This window comes from Rhinolophus ferrumequinum, chromosome 2 (assembly GCF_004115265.2).
Source record: "Rhinolophus ferrumequinum isolate MPI-CBG mRhiFer1 chromosome 2, mRhiFer1_v1.p, whole genome shotgun sequence".
NCBI classification, from domain to species: Eukaryota; Metazoa; Chordata; class Mammalia; order Chiroptera; family Rhinolophidae; genus Rhinolophus; species Rhinolophus ferrumequinum.
This window is the reverse complement of record NC_046285.1, coordinates 52,114,566-52,122,905: the sequence shown is the minus strand read 5'-3', so window position 1 is coordinate 52,122,905 and position 8,340 is coordinate 52,114,566. Positions and strand designations below refer to the sequence as shown.

The following is an 8,340-nucleotide window of genomic DNA, read 5'->3' as shown; positions in this document are numbered from 1 at the left end:
GGAAGGAAAAAACAACTGTAAACATATATTTACTGGAAGGTTTTCACCACACCTTCAGCAGCTTCCTTGAATACGGATTCAATGTCTGCTGTCTCCATTTCCCTGCTTCCCACTTATACCTTATATACCTTATACCCCTGAAAATGGCTTCTGCTGCCCCATACTCTACAGAAAATACTCACTCCACCAATGACCAACGGTGAAACCTTACAGTCTGGGCTTTTCCTACTTGGATCACAGGAACTAAGTAAGCCTCCTGTGAGGAATCCCCTTCACTGGTCTGTGCTCTAATGTTTTGCTCTGGGGTTTTCTTGTCCATCACTAAAGAAACAGCCAGAATCAATTTTCTGCATTTACAATAGAATTTTTATTGAAGAATTAGTTCATTATATGCTTTTATTTTCCTTATGTAAACTCTAGGTGAAAAGTAATTTTAGAATTTAGTGCCAGCAAAAGTACCATCTCTCCTAAGAAAATATGTTTTCGTCTTTCATATTTTATATAGGATCCATGTTTTGCTTTTCACCCTGGCTGCCAAGAAGCTTAAAACCAAACCATATGATCCATTTTTAATGCTAATACTTATAAAGAAATTCAAATCAGAAAGAAAGAAGTAAAATTGTCTTTGTTTGCAGGTGATATGATCTTATATTTGGTAAATTCTATTAGCAATAATCGCGCCTCAGATAAACCTCATTGGCGATGATACGGCCACTGAGCAAAGCTTATTTGATAAATTCTAAAGAAGCCACTAAGAAAACTGTTAGAACTAATCAACGAATTCAGTGAAATTTCAGGATACAAAAATCCAAAAACCAAATCAGTTGCATTTCTATACACTAGCAACAAAACATCTAAAAAAGAAATAAAGAAAATATCAAATAGCATCAAAAACAATAAAATACTTAGTAATAAATTTGACCAAGGAGGTAAAAGATCCATATGGTGAAAACTACAAGACTTTGATGAAAGAAATTTGAAGACACAAAAAAATGGAAAGATATGTCATGTTCATGGATCAGAAGAATTAATGTTGCTAAAATGTCCATACGACCTAAAACCATCTATAGATTCAATGCAATACCTATCAAAATTCCAACAGCATTTCTCACAGAAATTTAAAAAAATAATAATAATCTTAACATTTGCAGGGAATCACAAAGACCCCAAATAGCCAAAGCAATCCCGAGAAAGAAGAACAAAGCTGGAGGCATCATACTTGCTGATTTCAAACTAGATTACAAAGCTATAGTAACCAAAACAGTATTGTACTGGCATAAAAGTAGACAAATGTACCAGTGGGACAGAATAGAGAGCCCGAAATAAATCCTTGCATATACAGTCAATAAATATTTGACAAGGAATCCAAGAACACGCAATGGGTAAAGAATAGTCTCTTCAGTAAATGGCGCTGGGAAAACCAGGTAACCACATGCAGAAGAATGAAATTGAACCCCTATTTTATACCACTCACAAAAATTAACTTGAAATAGATTAAAGACTTAAATAGAACTGAAACCATAAACCTCCTAGAAGAAAACATAGGGGAAAACTTCCTTGATGTAGGTCTTGGCAATGATTTTTTTGGATATGACACCAAAAGCATAAGCAACAAAAGCAAAAATTAATAAATGGGATATATCAAACTAAGACAACAAATTGAAAAGGCAACCAACAGAATGGTTAAAAAATGTTTGCAAATTATATTTCTGATAAGGAGTTAATATCCAAAATATATAAAGAACTCATACAACTTAATAGCAAAAAACAAACAATCCAAATAAAGTATATTTAAATATTTGATCCATTTGGAACTTATTTTGATGTAAGATATGAGATATGAGTCCAACCAAATTTTTTCCGGACAGATAACAAGGGTACCAATTCTATTTATTACATAATCTGTGTTTTTATCACTTATTGGAAATGCCTTTAATGAGCTGCTGTTTCATTTTCTTTTGTTTTTTGTTTTTTGGCTAATATTTCATTTGGGATGTCTTTACATTACTATTCATAAGCAAAATTGGTTTGCAGTTTTTTGTGTGTGCTTTTTAGGTTCTGGTATCAGTGTTATGTGTCATAAAAAGAATTTTTCTATGCTCTGGGATAACAACTAACATTATTATCTATCCTTTGAGATTTTCATAAAATTCTCCTGTAAAGCAATGTGAGTCTCCTGATATTTTCAGTCGTTGTTTGACAATATTTCCTCTGTTAATTTTTCTACTTACATGTTCCATCTATTTGGGGGGTATATTTTGGGAAATTATACTCTCCTGTAAAATAATCTATTTCATCCTTATTTTCAAAATGACTTGCATAGAGTGGAACAAAGTAATATCATATGATCCTCTTAGTTTTCTCTGTGTTTAAGGATATTATCCTATTATCAAGGAATAAATTAATAAAGATATTAAATATTAGAGAATATTTAGACTAGAAAAACGATAAAATTAATAAATCTGAGAGCTATTTCTTTGGGGGAAATAACATAAACAATAAAGCCAGCCTAATTAACCACTAATCTTTTCACCATTTCCATAGCTTGCTTTTTCCAGAATGCACTATAGGTGGAAATTATACAGTATGTAGCCATTTTAGACTGGCTACTTTCACTTAGCAATATGCATTTAGATTTCATCCATGTCTTTAATGACTTGATAGTTCATTTCTTTTTAACACTGAATAATATTCTATTGCACAGATGCACCAGAGTTTATTTATCCATTCACCTACTGAAGGACATCTTTGCTGCTTTCAAGTTTTGACAATTATTGGGGATTAGGGCTTCAACATATGAATTTCCAGGGGTCAAAAACAGTCAGTCCTTAACAGGAGATCTATATTTTCAACTTATTTGGGTAAATAGCAAGGAGTGTGATGCTGGTAAGAGTTAAGTTAGTTTTGTAAGAAAACCCCAAACTGCCTTCCAAAGTGGCTGTGCCATTTTGGATTCCCAGCAGCAATGACTGAGAGTAACTGTTACTCCACATTCTACCAGCATGTGGTGGTTTCAGTGCTCTGGAGTTTGGCCGTTCTAATAGCTGTGTAGTGGCATCTCATTGTTGTTTTAATTTGCTTTTCCCTAACTGGCATATGATGTGGAGCATCGTTTATATGCCTATTTGCCATCAATATATCTTCTTTAGTGAGGTGTCTGTTCAGATCTTTTGCCCATTTTTCATTCAGGTGGGTTTTTTTCCTTATCGTTCGTTGAGTTGTATATTTTCCATAACAGTCCTTCATCAGATGTAATTTTTGCAAATATTTTCTCCCAGTCCATGGCTTGTCTTCTCATTCTTTTAACAGTGTCTTTCACAGAGTGGAAGTTTCTAACTTGTCCACACTGAGCCTTCAGCAATTCATCGATTACAGTTCAGATTTTCCTACCCTGATACTGGTTCCCATGGAGGTTTCTGCTTGTGGGTTTCTGCTCTAGTAAGTTGTGATTCTCTGTATCTACCTGTCTCTTCAACTCTGAGGACAGCAATTTACCCTGTGACCTCACTTCTCTGACAGATCTAAGAAGAGTTGTTGATTGTTCAATTTGTTCAGCTTTTTACTTGTTATTAGGATGGAGTAGCAACTTTCAAGCTCCTTACATGCTGGACCATAAACTGGAAGAACAGTTTTTTTAAAAAAAATTTTAAATAATAGGGATTTTTGTTTTCTAGTTTTATCAGTTTTCATCTGTATTGCATTGAGATCAAAGAATGTCTACGACGGTTCTCATTCCTGGACTCACTGAGCTTGCCTCTGTGGACTGCAGTGAGGTTTGGTCATAGGCGTCATATTTTAGGTCGATTTCTGTTACAGCACAGCGGGAGGAGGGCCCGAGTCACGGTGATGGGAAAATGTGACGAATGGTCTGGGAATAGTAATAAATTTGTCCTACTTAGTTCCGGAGCAGACTGTGCTAGCTGTACGTTTTCTTTGCCCTGAATCCTTTCTCCTCCTCTCTTCTTCTGCTACCGGAACCTTTCCTTAAAAGTGGGAGCCCATTCCCTGTGGATAACCCCTTCTGTCTAACTCCAAGACTGTGCACATGATCTAGGCCTAGCCAATCAGAATGCCCTCTCTATGGTAAGTGTGATTAGCTCAGAAATGAGCACATGACCCCAAAAGAGCCAACCAGTCTTGGCCAGATCTTATTTGGCTCATTCAGATGCAAGCCTAGAGCTGCTGGTTACACCCGATGCAGGGAAAGTCTGTCTGAGAATAAAGCCAACAGAGAGGCTATGAAGAGAGAGGATAAAGAGTCATATTACTGACATTATCACTTGAACCCTTGAATCTAGCCAAGCCTTAAGCCACTTGCACCTTTTAGAACTTTCTAGTTATGTGAATCAATAAATACTGTTCTATTTGTTTACATGAGTTTGAATGGGCTTTCTGCCACTTGCAACCGAAAGTCCTAACACAGGTACACAGGTACATTGGTTGGGGAGTAGAGAAGAAAACAAGACTGGAAACATAGGTTGGGCCAGATCTCTTGGCAAGCTCACAGCCAGCAGGTGCCCAACGTAGGGCTCAGCAAGCAGCAGGCTCTTAGTTGAGTTGACTTGAATTCACATGAGTGGAAAAACCTGTCAGAGATGTAGGCATTTCAGGGGCTAGACTGATCCTTTATTCATGGACAGAAAGCAGGCCCTGCCTGGGCAACTGGCAGAGTCCCCTCTTTGCCCACTGTTGGCTGTGAAATATAATGCTACTTGACTAGGGAGCCAGCTCAACAGAGCGGCCATGAAACAAGAGGGCAGGCTAAGCCATGCTCCCAGAGCAGCAGCTACGTCTCCATCCTCCTTGTGCCCTGAACCCATCTGGGAGACAGCTGGCCATACACCCCAGAATCCAGCACCCCCAATCCCAGCACCAGGCTCTCCCTTTGGGGGCTTCCCCAGGGGCCAGGGACAATTTTAAATAATTCTTTGTGAGGATGCAAAAGAAATTGCAGGATATTAAGTGACAGGGCCCTCAGAAAGCGTCCGGCTGGGGAAGTATAGTAATTTGCTAGGGCGACTATAACAAAATGCCCCCGACTGGGTGGTGTAAACAACACAAATTTACTTTTTCTCAGTCCTAGAGGCTGGAATGCAAAGATCCAGACGTCAGCAAGTTTGGTTTCCCCGCAGGCCCCTCTCCTTGGCCTGCAGACGGCCCCCTTCTCACCGCGTCTTCACATGGCCTCTCCTCTATGCACACGCACCCCTGCTGTCTATCTCCAAACGTCCTCTGCTCATAAGGACACCAATCACACTGTATTAGGATTCTCCCCAACAGTCTCAGCTTAACTTGATCACCTCTTTAAAGGTCCCGTCTCCTAAATATAGTCACATTCTTAGGGACTGGGGGTTGAAGCTTCAACGTGAGTTTGGGGGACACAGTTCAGCCCCCAGCAGGAAGGGTGAGCAACTCCCTTCCTCCTCTTTCTGGTTCTATTTTTCCTTGTTATCTTGCTAACTGTGGTTTCTGGCCTCCCCAGAGTAGGCCTCTGGGAGAGACAGGAGACAGGAGAGTGAAAGTTCTCGCTCACCTGCTTCTGTAGAGGTTTCCATGGCGGCTGTTCAGAGGCCACGCCCACCCATCGTGCCAATTGCTCCCTTGCCTGGGTGACTGCATCACCACCCCAACTCATCAATTCCCCTCGCTCCTCAGGCACAAGGAGTCTGTGAGGCCTTCAGCTCTTTCCTACTGAAGTCAGGTCACCCCACACATACCTGCCCTTGATTATTAAGAAGTACGTCCATGCTTCCTGAACATAAACTCAAGGTGCTGACAGGTGAGTCTGTGGGCAAAGGAGGCCCAGGGCTGAAGAGGAAGCAGGACCTACACCCAGATCCCAATACCAATGGGATCTGGGAGTAGGTGAGAGCTAAGTACAGATTGTAGTGGGTGCAGGTTGTAGACGGAGCCGGGCCCAGGTGCGTCTGAGAGCAGGTGGTAGGGGGACCGGGAGATACGCAGCTAAAGGTGGCAGGTGTGCCACCGTGGCATTCAAGGCTGCTTATGCATCAGTGTGACAGAGTTGTTCTGCAGAGAAACTAAACGTCCCTTCCCTTCCAACCAGGAGACATGAGTGCTGAGCCTGCAAGCTTAATTAACAATAACTAACATTTAATGACTGCATATTAGGTGGCAGGCGCTGTATTAAGCACTTTATATGCAGGCACTAACTCATTTGACCCTCCCAGCCCTGTAGAGTATATTGCCTTATCATCCCCATTTTACAGATGAGGAAACAGAAGCACAGAGAGGTTATGTAATGTGTCTGGGTCACACAGCTAGCAAGCACTGGAGCTGGAGTTAAACCCAGGTGATTTGTTTCCAGAGCCCATGCAATCAACGACTGTGACATCCTGCCTCTCACAGGAGAGGCTGTTCAAAGAGATAATCAACTCAACACTTCACGTGTGGGGCCACATGCAGAAAGAGTTGGGGGGAGGAGACCATGGAGGGAGTTGGGTGCCGCCTCCCCATCTTCTCTCATAGGAGCCAAGGGTTGGGACTTGGCCCTTCCCCTCTTCCGTTTCCTGTGACTGTTGGGGGAGTGGCTGGAAGAGACAGCCCCTGACACCCTGGTTTCCTTCTGTAGTCAGGACCGACGAGGTGGCCCACAGATCTTTACTCAACTGAAAATTGAATTTAATTGGCCAACAATATGCAAAACCTTGGGCAAGTCATTCTCCTCTGTAGAAAGCTGCTTCACTTAGCAAACATAATGAATTCTACCCACTGACCTCACTGTTTTCTCCCCTTTCCCCTTCAATCCAGGAGTTCCCGACCCGAGCTGTTCATTAAAGCCATTCCAGGCACTTAAAAAAATGCCCATGTCTGGGCCCTGAAATCGATTCCATCAGAACTGTATGTGAGACGGGTGGGGTGTGGGATCAGGTGTTTCTACGGCAGAGCCAGGCTGAGAACCACTACTCCAATCTTCTCATTACATTCCCGTTCAAAGCCATAGGCCACCATCATTTCTTTCGCTCTTCAAGCAAGATAAATCAGAGGCACTTTACTGTGAATGATTTTAGGAGCAATCACTTTTTTCCCAAGGCTATTTTAACCCAGACCAACCCTAGAAGAGACGTTCAGGTTTGGGCAGGCGATCCTCCGGCCCCTGAGTGGTCTGGCAGGCTGGGGGAGGCGTGCACAAACTCAGGGGATATTTCATGGCAACGTGGCCCCTTCATCCCCGCTGAACACCGTCAGCTGAGCGAGGCCCCAGCCCTCCAGAGGAACTGGAGCAAAGCCCTCTCCAGTCAAGGGCACCAGGCGGGGATGGGGCCCAGAACTCAGGTAGAAGTAATTCCAGAATTTATCAATTCAATGCGATGATTTTGTTCTGTGAAGTGTTAGCAGCTGGCAGATAGAGGGCCTGTCCCAGAGCCCATTTCTTATAAGTAATGGAAAATGAGGAATTTTGCTCCGTAGAAAGAGAGTGAGTTACAAGGAGCCACAATCTAAGTCCTGGGCTCTCTCCAGTCCAGAGACAAGTTTCCCTTACACACAACCTGCTTGTCAAGTACAGGGACAAAAGTCAAATAATAGGAAGGGTTCGAGATTTTCAGATCAAAAGAACTGGATGTGAAGGCTCGACTCTCCCTCCTGTAGGCCTGGCATGGCCTTCCCCTCTCCCTGGCCTCTGTTCTCACTGTGTCTGCAGTGAGCACATCAGACCCACGAGCACTGAGATTCCCCTAGCTCGAAGCTCTTCCCCTGAGAAGCGCCTCTTATCTTCTACCCACTCATTCTGGAACAACCAGTGAGCTCCACGGGCAGTTCTTACTCCTGAGAAACTTACCCTGTGAACCTTGAGGGAAATGTTCTCTGGAGAATCTGAGCTTTGTTTAGCATCTTTTTATTGCCAGAAAGAAAGGGTATCACTCCTCCTTTGCCCCCTCCCCTCTATGATGAGTTCTGGGCTCCAGATGAAGAGGAAGTTTCTGAGGTTCTAGCGGGACCTCTGTTCTTACCCAGAAGCCTTCTGAGCACCAGATCTGGCACACACACCCCCACCAACATTCTAAAGTACAACACTCAAAAACACAAAAGACAGGAAAGATTTTTTTCTTAATTATACAAGAATTAAAATATAACCTTCAGAACAATTATCCAAGGTATGTAGCACTTTTTCTGTAGTAGTTTGGGGATGCACAGAAGAGTTGTAGAGAGAGCACAGAGTTCCCCGACAACTTTCCCCAGCTTCCTGTATGTCCACATCTCATGTAATGAGGGTACAGTTGGCAAAACAAAGAGGCTAACGTTGGTACACACTATTAACCAAATTATGGACTGTATCTGGATTTCACTAATGTCCTTTTTCTATTCCAGCATCCACTC

General features: G+C 42.3%; 1 pseudogene; it reads right to left on the bottom strand.

The window, feature by feature from the left end:
* Positions 1-571: 571 nt before the first annotated feature.
* LOC117014780 (uncharacterized) lies at positions 572-726 on the bottom strand (annotated as a pseudogene).
* Positions 727-8,340: the final 7,614 nt, after the last annotated feature.